This window comes from Vanellus vanellus (assembly GCF_965231255.1).
Source record: "Vanellus vanellus genome assembly, chromosome: 6".
NCBI classification, from domain to species: domain Eukaryota; kingdom Metazoa; phylum Chordata; class Aves; order Charadriiformes; family Charadriidae; genus Vanellus; species Vanellus vanellus.
The window spans coordinates 20,259,044-20,268,941 of NC_138911.1; positions in this window are offsets into that span (position 1 = coordinate 20,259,044).

Genomic DNA, 9,898 nt, shown 5'->3' on the forward strand with positions numbered 1-9,898 from the left:
ATGGTTGAAGCAGCAAAAACAACCCCAATGTGGCATTTATCTTTTGAATCAAAAGATGGCTTTCCTTTCTGGCTCCTTTCATTAATTAGAATCATAGAATCATAGAATCATAGGGTTGGAAGGGACCTCTGGAGATCATCTAGTCCAACCCCCCTGCCAGAGCAGGGACACCTTCGAGCAGGTTGCAGAGGAACGCGTCCAGGCGGGTTTTGAATGTCTCCAGAGATGGAGACTCCACCACCTCCCTGGGCAGCCTGTTCCAGTGCTCTACCACCCTCAAGGTAAAGAAGTTCCTCCTCATGTTTAGGTGGAACTTTCTATACTCAAGTTTGTGCCTGTTATCTCTTGTCCTGTCACTGGGCACCACCGAAAAGAGCCTGACCCCATCCTCCTGGCACCCACCCTTTAAGTATTTATAAGCATAGATCAGGTCCCCCCTCAACCGTCTTTTTTCCAGACTAAAGAGACCCAATTCCCTCAGTCTTTCCTCATAAGAGAGGTGTTCCAGTCCCCTAATCATCTTGGTAGCCCTTCATCACATACTGGAGTAGTCTCTTTCCCTTTCCAGCTATCTGGCTTTTCCTGGTGCCTATTAGGCATCTTACAGTGTCCTACTGATGATCTAGCAGATTTTGTGGTTTTTATTGTGCACAATCCTGATGCATCCAAATTCCTCCAAATAATTTTCAATCAGGAAAAGCCTCCTTACAAAAAAAATTAAAAATAAAGGGAGAAATTGTTTGTGAGTGGGAACGTTTTTTCTTCTCCTTTTTTGACTGTAACATCTATACCTCTTTAACTTTCATAATTAAACCCTTTTCTGCTTCATAAACTTGCAGAACTCCAGCAGAATGACCAAGTGGCCCTGGGAGGTGAACAGTGCGTTTCCCACATACCACCCTCCACTTCCAGGTTTTGCTAACCATGACAGTCCTCTAGCTGTCAGGAGACATATTCAGGTAAGGTGCTTCCAGCCCCTGCAAACATTAATAAAAGAAATTGCTGAGAAATTAAAACCCAGGCAAATCTCAAATCCATTTATTAATTTTATAAAAAACACGAGGCAAATCCTGACTATATCCTGCAGGGTGTTAAACTGTTTACATGGTCACGGCAGTAAAATGCTCTATAATTCCCAGTAAAAGTCCTGAAGGAAATATGAAGGTGGGAGGGAGCCCGCAGGGGCTGTGTTCAGTTTGTTTACTGTGGCCAGACAACAATGCTGTAAAATTCAGCACATCCATAGCATTGCTCTGATAAGGGAAAGGAGATACCTGTGGTGCGTTGAGGACTGGATAGTTCAGCCGTGAACCTACCGAGCTTGATACAAAACTGAGTAAGCGTTAGAAGATATCCTGCCAATTGATAAGATTTCCTGCTGTTTGGTACCCTACAGTGCCCATACTCAACAATGTCACGCTGCGGTTGCTTTTAAAAGAGAAAGGAAATCTGATGGTCCTTAAATTCACAGTTTTCCCCCAAAAGGAGGATCACAGCATGCTTTCAGCCTTTAAAGCCAAGAGTAGCTTTCACTTAGAAAGGTGTGGGGCTGGTTTTCAGACACTGGTGCATGAGAGCCCCAACCCAGGGCTGCCTCAAAGTGAGCCCACCATGCTTATCAGTTGTATGTTGTTAAAATGAAGAAAACAGCCTTTGCTACAATTAAGCGTGTGTCCATTTCCTGAACTCCATAGAAATAAACTGTATGTTCTTAAAGCACTATTTTCCTGTAAATCTCCGTGTTTTGAAAATCCACAGGGAGTTTGATGCTTGTTCCACTTCTCAGCTACCTTGAAGGAACTCTGTGACTGGGAAATGTAGAAACCAGGTAGGCACCGTGACACTGGAAAATTTAATATCTACCCTTCCTGCCTAGCAGTAGGTCTGTACATTGAATCCATGCAAGAAGTTGCTTTGGGAGGCTGGGACTAAGATCCTTCCACTTGGTTTGCTCATTGAACACCAGTGTAGTTCTTGTCTTTTCCAGACAGATGATAGTAGAACTGGAAAATGTGCAAGGGGCAGGAAGGATGCTCAGAGACTAATATTATCGAGTGGTTTTAATTCTTTTTATAGCAGACAATTACATGTCCTGGGAAAGGATGAAGACTGTGAATAGATGGTTGCCATCCACTGTTTCTCAACTAGGTGGCACCAAATGAAATAATCCAACATCACCTGCAAATAAGCAAAAGGAGGTACTTTTTTCCCCACTGTGCATCGTTCCAATGCTGACTCATTGCTGTGGGATGTTTGAGGCCAAAATATAAAAGTTGTGTTCAGAAAGGAATTGGTTAAATTGGTGGGAGAAAGATCCTCTAAAACGTAAATGAGTACGGAAAGCTGAATGCATTCCCATGTGGAAGGAGTGAGACATTGGGGCTGCCTTTCTTAGGCAGGAGATGCATAAGACAGCAGCAAGCAAGTACGTGGAGAAGCAAAGCAGGCAGAGGAGGCAGATCAGACATCTCTACTTGCTTTCTCTAGAGGGGCAAGATGTCTGCAAGTCTTGCTTCTGCCAAAGCTGAAGCTGCCCTGTGGGTAGGGGGAGACTATGCCTACATGGGTGGGAGGCAGCTGTTGCCTGGAAACGTCCTTGGAGCCATGTGGCCAAGCTTTGCTCCTGGATTGAGAATTTCAATGGTGACCCTTAACAAACCAGGGAGCACTGCCCAAAGGGAGAGATGGGATTTCTACCCTGGACATGTTAAGCTTGAAAACATGTGGTCTGGCTTGTTTTCACTGTGTCTCAGCAGAAAGCTGCAGCGGGAGGTATCTCTGGGCATCTCCTAGCTGGGCACACAAAGTCCACACACTGGGTCACTGCTCCCATGTGCTGGGTCACCAGGTGGAGCCACATCTTGGGGCAGGCCCTGTGTGGCTATCAGATGCTGGGTTGCAGGAGGCCACCAGGGAATATAGGTCTGTCACAGGGGACATGGGACAGCCTCACACATCACAGAGAAGTTGGGCAAGTCTGATTTAGCTAATGGGACATGACAGCTTGAGGCATGCTGCCTGCAGACATTTAGTGAGTGACTTGGGAAAACAGCAAGCTAATATTCCTCATCTTTTAGTTGCACAAGCTGCTGTTAAGCTTCCAGGCTTTCACCACCCTGTCAGCCCTCTGCTTGAACCAGCAAGGGTAAAACTTGGTACTTCTAATAAAAACCCAAATAGCTTGGTAAATTTTTGAGTTTTCTTCCTTCCGAATACAGAAAACATTTTTTCCTGATAATAAAAGGCACCATGGTGCTGCAAGTCCACCCGTAGGACGGCACCAAGGCAGCACCAAGAGCTCAAAGCTTTGGGTATGAACAGGAGGTGGCAATACACAGTGATCTGAGTAACCTCAGATGTGTCCTAGCCACGCCAGCTCTGCCAGGTCTCCACCATGGGCCATACCTCGTCTTGTGGAGGTGTTTAGCATCACCAGGTTTAGAAATAGCAAATCTACATGTCCAGGAGAGAGTGGGGCTCATGCAGGGGGTGGCTGCAGCCCCTATGGCGACGCCCATCTCTCTCCATCATGTGAAGAAGGGACCTGGCTGATGGGTGGTTAGGCTTCTAATTGTGCTTTGTTGGGCTGATGAAGTGAAGCTTTAGATTACAGTGAGAAGCAGGCCAGGAAAACTGGCTGAGGGAGGTGGTAACAGGATAGCTGGAGAAGGATATAATCTTTGGTATGAATCTTCACCTTGTTGCTTCTTCAGCCCAGTCCTCGGAGGATTTCACTCCCTCTGGAAGCAGCAATAGCTCAAGACAAATGTTTTCAGTTTTCTGCCCTCCAGGTTGGAGAAAAAGGTAATCCATGTGATTCTTAGCTTCTCCCCAAGGCCAGAGCTGAGAACAAGCACAGGTTGTGATGCTGATTGTAGCTGCTCCCTCCCAAGACTGCAGGTTACTGACTTCTGGGGCCTGGCATGTCCTTCATGCGCTGCAGGAGCATCAGGCTGAGTGGCAGTCCCAACGAGGCTTTCATCCTGGTGCATTGAGAGGAGCAAGGAAACACTCAAAAATCCCTTACAACAGATTATTTAGTCACAGCCCAGGGTGGGGAAAAGAAGATCATGCTGCTTAAACAGGCTATTTTGTGACAACTGCTGTGCATCAACAATGGCTGGAGGACAGAGGCAGTCACAAATGGATCCATCAACTTTTTGGGGTCCCAAAATAACATGACCCTGAAGGAGCTGGCGGCAGCTCTTGATGAGTCAGCGAGTTCAGGAAGCCATGACTATCCCTGTGGGTCAGGCCATTTCATTTTCACCCATGGCAGGATGGCAGTGTCATCCGTGTCCACTTCACCCTGCAGCCTGGCAGCATGAAGCCACCTCACCTTTCTGCCCCCAAGAAACAGCTTATTAATGCAGCCACAGATTTCCCTTAGTTGTCTGCTCGTGCTGGAAGAACAGATGAACGAAAGAGCTGTGGAGAGCAGGGAACACCATAAAATCCAGGAGCAAGCGGCACCATTTGGCATTGCTTGGCCGCACATTCCAGGTAAAGAGAGCAATGCTCCCTGTCCTACAATGCCCCATAAATTGGATGCCACCTCTGCACAGGGGCAGATGCAGATGATGGGATGCCGTGGGACAATTTATCCCCTGCCGAAAGGCTCTTGTGGCAATAGGTGGCTGCAGCTGTGGGCTGCCCGCCAGCAGCTGTGCCCAGAGTGGGATCTGGAGGCCGATCTCACAGCCAAGACAGCGCCATTCATCGGCACTCAATAAACAAAAGTGCCTTGCTGTTTTATCTGGGAGATAAGTGTGCAGGGCATGAGATTGCTTTCCCTTGTGCTCTCTGTGCTGAGCGTGGGAGCCTGCATCAGCCGCCAAAGGAGTCAGGGCACTGCTGCTGTGGGACACGCTGCAGACAGGCGTGCAGGAATGGGGGCTGCTGGGTATCAGGCAGCCCTGAGGCCAGAGCCCCTTGGATGCTAGGCATGGTGAGATGCTGCTGCTTACTGGACATTGCCAGCCCTGCAGGCTGTGTTGCAGGAGCTGGGCCATTTTGCAAGCCAGATCATGACACAGTACTCATTAGCACTCCAGAATCAACCCTGTGGCTCTAAAAGTCACTTACAAAGGGAAGAAAATTCTACTTTTATGCCTTTTTGGCTTTTTTATGACCAATGATGGAAGCCTGAAAGCTTTTGCTTGTATTTTTTCAGACTAACATGGCCAAGCCTTGATTTCCTTAATTTTGCTGCAGTAAAGTGGCTGGAGAGTTTGCTGGTGGGAATTGAGGAACCCTTGTGTGCCTTGAGCATCAGGGACTTTCCTTCTGCTATTTGGTATGCATTTGAATCAAATAGCTACTAAGAAGGTGTCTGCAGCCTCCTTCCGAGAAGCAATGGCCAGAGGGGACAGATAGACCATGTATACTGGTTCACCTGCATGGTCTTGCAACCTTGAGCTCTTGGGAACAACAGAGCTGAGCTTGGGGTAGAACTGTCCCTTCCCACACCCCATTCACTCTCTGGCCGCATCCACATCCCCTCTCACTTCTGTAATGTCAAGTGTCCACACAGAAGATGAAAACAGACCTGCTGGGTCAGTGGTTTCTGGGTCATTCCTGGCATCTAAGCTGACAAACAGCTGTGAATCTGTTCATTTTATTCATACCGTTTGACTGTATTCTCAGCAGTTGGATGCTGGATGCCTCCCCTATCACCTCTGTGCTGTTACCTTTGGCAACCCATCCTGTGGTCCCAATGGAGAATGAGATCAGGCTTGGTTGAGATTGATTTTTCCAGAAAACATTGTTGACTGGTGCTAATTATACGTTACTGCCTCTTCAATCTTCATCAGTTAAATCGTGTACCAGCGCTCTGATAATCATGTCCAGGATGGCCACCGGGCCATGGGAGCAGTGACCAAGCTCTCCCACTTTGGCTTTTTTAAGCGCTGTTTTAATACCCACACTCATCAGGTGCTTGGGGATTTCACCAGCAGTCCACAATTTATTAAAACAGAAAGCAATGCAAATAGGATAGGAAGCTGAAAAACGCGACCTTGTGAAAGCCTCCTTCTTTGCCAGCAGACTGAACTTGACCCATGTCCTTGGCAGGGCTAAACAAGCCTACGGCCTCTCTGGCAGCTGGGCTGAAAGCAGCGCAGGATTTTGAGACTCATGCAGGGGGAGCTTTGTGACAAGCTGAGCACAAACCTGCTGTAATGCTACCATGTGTGATATGATTACGATGTTGCCTTGTACAGGAGGTCCTGAGCTCTGCTCTTCACCTTGTATTAGATGCAGACCTTACTGCTTTTGAAGCTCTACTTTGTACCAAATGATTTTAAATCTCTCTTTTGTCTGTCAGAGGAAAAAATTTATGTCTGAGAGCAGAGGAAACCTTGACAACCTGGCACTCACTGAATGCGAACTTTCTTCCTCTGCTTTTTTTTAACCCCTCTCTTAAAGGCTGCCAGAAGAAACGGGTCCCTTGTGCCATGCAGGTTGCAAAAGAGTTGTTTTTATGCAGCAGAACCAAAATTAAAAATGGGTGGTTGTAGTCTTCTTAAAACTCAGCACAAAGCTGGACAGCATTAATGTCTTCTTTGCTAGGTATGGTACTCTCCTAGCAGCACATCTATGGGATGGCACGTTATGATAAATGGTAAAATCTACCCCCCTCAATCCAAGCCAAGTTCAGTTCAGCTTTTGCCTGAGTTGGTACAGCGCAGTGAAACTCACCAAAGCCTTTGCAAAACAGGGCAGAGTGGGGACCCACCACCACCAAGGAAGGGGGTGGGAAGGAGTTTCACAGCTGGGGAGTGGGAAGGGGTGACTGCAGCTCCCCTCCTCTCTGTTTCCCTGTTCCCCAAACTGGGGGAGCCCCGTGTCAGTGCCTGCCTGCTCTTTCCCAAGGATGCAGTGGAGATAAGGCTGCAGGGTTGGACAGACTATGCCAGTGGCTCCCTGCCCATATGCCCATCCAAATACACACCAAAAAAATGGCTGTGGTGCACAGGTCTCCTTCCTTGGTCTGCAGTGAGCTTTGTCACCTCCTGTGCTGTATATTCTCATGCTTTGCCCAGCCCAGGTTGAAACATGCACAAGCTGCTCCCTTTTTCACCTATATCCAACTCATCAGCATTGGCTTCTGATACTTCACTGACCTCTGGTTTACGTCTTCACACCTTGGGTTACAGGTCCCTGACTGCGATAGCAAGCTCCTCTCACTTTCAGGTGGGTGCGCAACTCTGATGTTTCTGGGCTGTTCCTCATGACTCCGTATAATTGCCGTTTCTCCCGTGTACACAACATCCTCATTAGCCTGACGCGCTCCACCATCCTTGTAGCTGCTCTTCTCTGATCATCTCTGATTCATCACACAGGCTGTGTATTCCATGCTCTGCTGGCTCCTGTGAGCCTTTGGTGCAGAGCTGGTAACCCCACGCTTGCTGTGTCTGTTAGAGCGTAGTGCCCGGTGCATGAGCTCTTATAGATCTATTCCTCTGGAGATCTTTCCCTCTTTCCTTGGTGGTGTCCAACTCATGGGTGTCATCCCAAGAGGCACAGAGATCTGGCTGGCTCCTGCTGCCCTCCTTGCGTTCTTGCTTAGTTTCCAAAGACCACTGAAATGGTTTCTGTGGATATTTTTGTGCTAGGTGTCAGGCCCCGTTACACTCCTGAAACCATGATGGAGCCTATTAAACCCGAAAGCGATGCCCGCTTGTGGCCTGGAGGCTTTCCAGCAGGTGGCACAGCACGGTGACCCAACCGACCACAATTGGCTCGGTCTTTATTTTGAAGGGAAAGACAGATTTATTATCTCCCCCCCTTCCCCCCCCCCCCCCCCTTTTCGCTTGTCCCGTTGTTCCACCCGTGTGCTGCCTCGCCCGCCGGCTGCAAAATGGCTGACATGAGGGATGACGGAGAGCGCACCTCGCCCCGCGGCGGGGCGAGGGGTGTTTGCTGTCGCACGGGAGGGCAAGGCTACGGGCACGGCGAGACACCCCTCTCGCCCCCGCGCCTCTCGTCGTCTGGGGACGCTGCGTCACGGGGAGGGCCCACGCCGGGGGAGGCCGCGACGAGACCCGTCCGCCCCGGCCCGCGTTGCCATAGCGACGCGGCGGCCGCCCCGGCGGGGAGGGCCCGGCGGCGGCGGCTTTTCCTGAGCCGAGCGCGGCCAGAGGGGGCAGAGCTGAGCTGGGCCGCGCCGCGCCGAGGAGCTCCGCACCCCGCGCCGCACCGGCCTCCGGCCCCGGCGGGAACCCGCCGCCGCCCCGGACCGGTAAGTGCGGCCGCGGCCCCTCCCCGACCTTCGGCAGGCGCCGCCGGCGGTCCCGGCACCCCTCCTGCCGCCGGGCTGCGGTTCCCCTCCCCTTCCCGGGCCTGGCCCCTGCTGCGCTGGCCCTTCCGTCTCTTGCCCCGGCCCTTCATTCAGGGGTGTGCCGGGCTCCCTTCCTACACCCCTGGACCCCGGGGGGCCGGCCCCTCACACCGGGGGCTGCGGGCTGCCCTGGCCCCCCATGTACCCCACTCACCCTCGGGGACTGCGGGCTGCTCTGGCCCCCCATGCATCCCCCTTACCCCCGGGGGCTGCGGGCTCCCCTGGCTCCCCATGTACCTCCCTCACCCCGGGGGTTGTAAGCCCTCCCGGCCCCCCACCCGCTCCCCTCGCCCTGGGAAGTGCCGGTCCCCCCAACCACTCCCACATCCCGGGGTGTGAGGGTGCCTCTACCCGAATTTGGGGCCGGAGGCACAGGTGCCTCTGTGCCAAAGTCGATCCTGGAGTTCACCCTGTGCTCCCCGCGGTGCTGGAGTTGCCCTTGCCGGGCCTTGGCGGCTCTAGCAGCATCGCCCTTCCTTTCTGTGCCCGCGCCGGGGAAACTGCAGGTGACACGTGTGTGGTTTCAGCCATGCCCTTTAGTGCCTTGGAGCTGCTGCTTTTCATATCGAAAGCGAGTTGTACATTTCTCTGAGGCTTCTGATTTCTGGGGTGATTTGTAGGATTGTAGCCTCTGGCTACCCTGGTCACAGGGCAGGGTCCTGCATCTGAGCTCCTTCCAGGCTTTCCTAAGCCAGATCTGCACCTCTTTGAGGTAGGTCAAGGTTATTGTGCTCTTCCTCCTGTGGATGGGGAACATGGCAATGTAGGTAGGCTGTGGGATTTCCTCAAGGTCACCCTGCGTATTGGACCCCAAGCATCCTCTCCTCTCTCGCTGCACCCTCTGGAGCTGCCGGGCTCCTGCTGGGCAAGGGTGCAGTTGTGGAAATCAGATTTTCCAGTGCCCTGGGCCTCTCTCCTGCAGGGCTTGTCAGCTTTTAGTTTCTACACCTTGCCAGGCTGTCAGAGTAACAAACATCAGAGCAGGATCCCAGCTATATTTATTTGGCCTAATATATTTTAGATATTAGGTGTTTACAGTTAAAGACTGGGTGTTTTTACCGTAGCACGTTCATCTCCGAGAATCTCGCTGCCATTAGGATCTGACCTCTCATGGCATGGCTGCTGCTGTTGGGATTATATCTGCAGTGATTTTGATCACTGCAAGTCACTGTGGCTTTGCCTCCAAAGAACTCGTTTCTTGGCAATGGCAAGCAAAAGGCAATCAAACTAGAGCGGTACTCGGCTGATAACAACGTATTGTGTGGGACTCAGATGGCAGTTTTCTTCTTATCCTCGGCTTGTGTTTTTGCTTTCCAGGCTGTTAAAGGTATACATGAGGTCTAATAGGAGTAGTTACTCAAACCTCTTCACCAGAAAATAGACACTAGTGTTTAATGAGGATTTACCCCTTTGAATGGCTTGCCTGTAGGATTTTTAACTGTGCACTACTACTTCTTATCATTCACACAGGTACAATTTTTATCCTGGTGCTATGACCCTGGGCATTATGTTTTGAGGGTGATGGTGATTGGCAGCAGAGATGGATGGCCACATTGG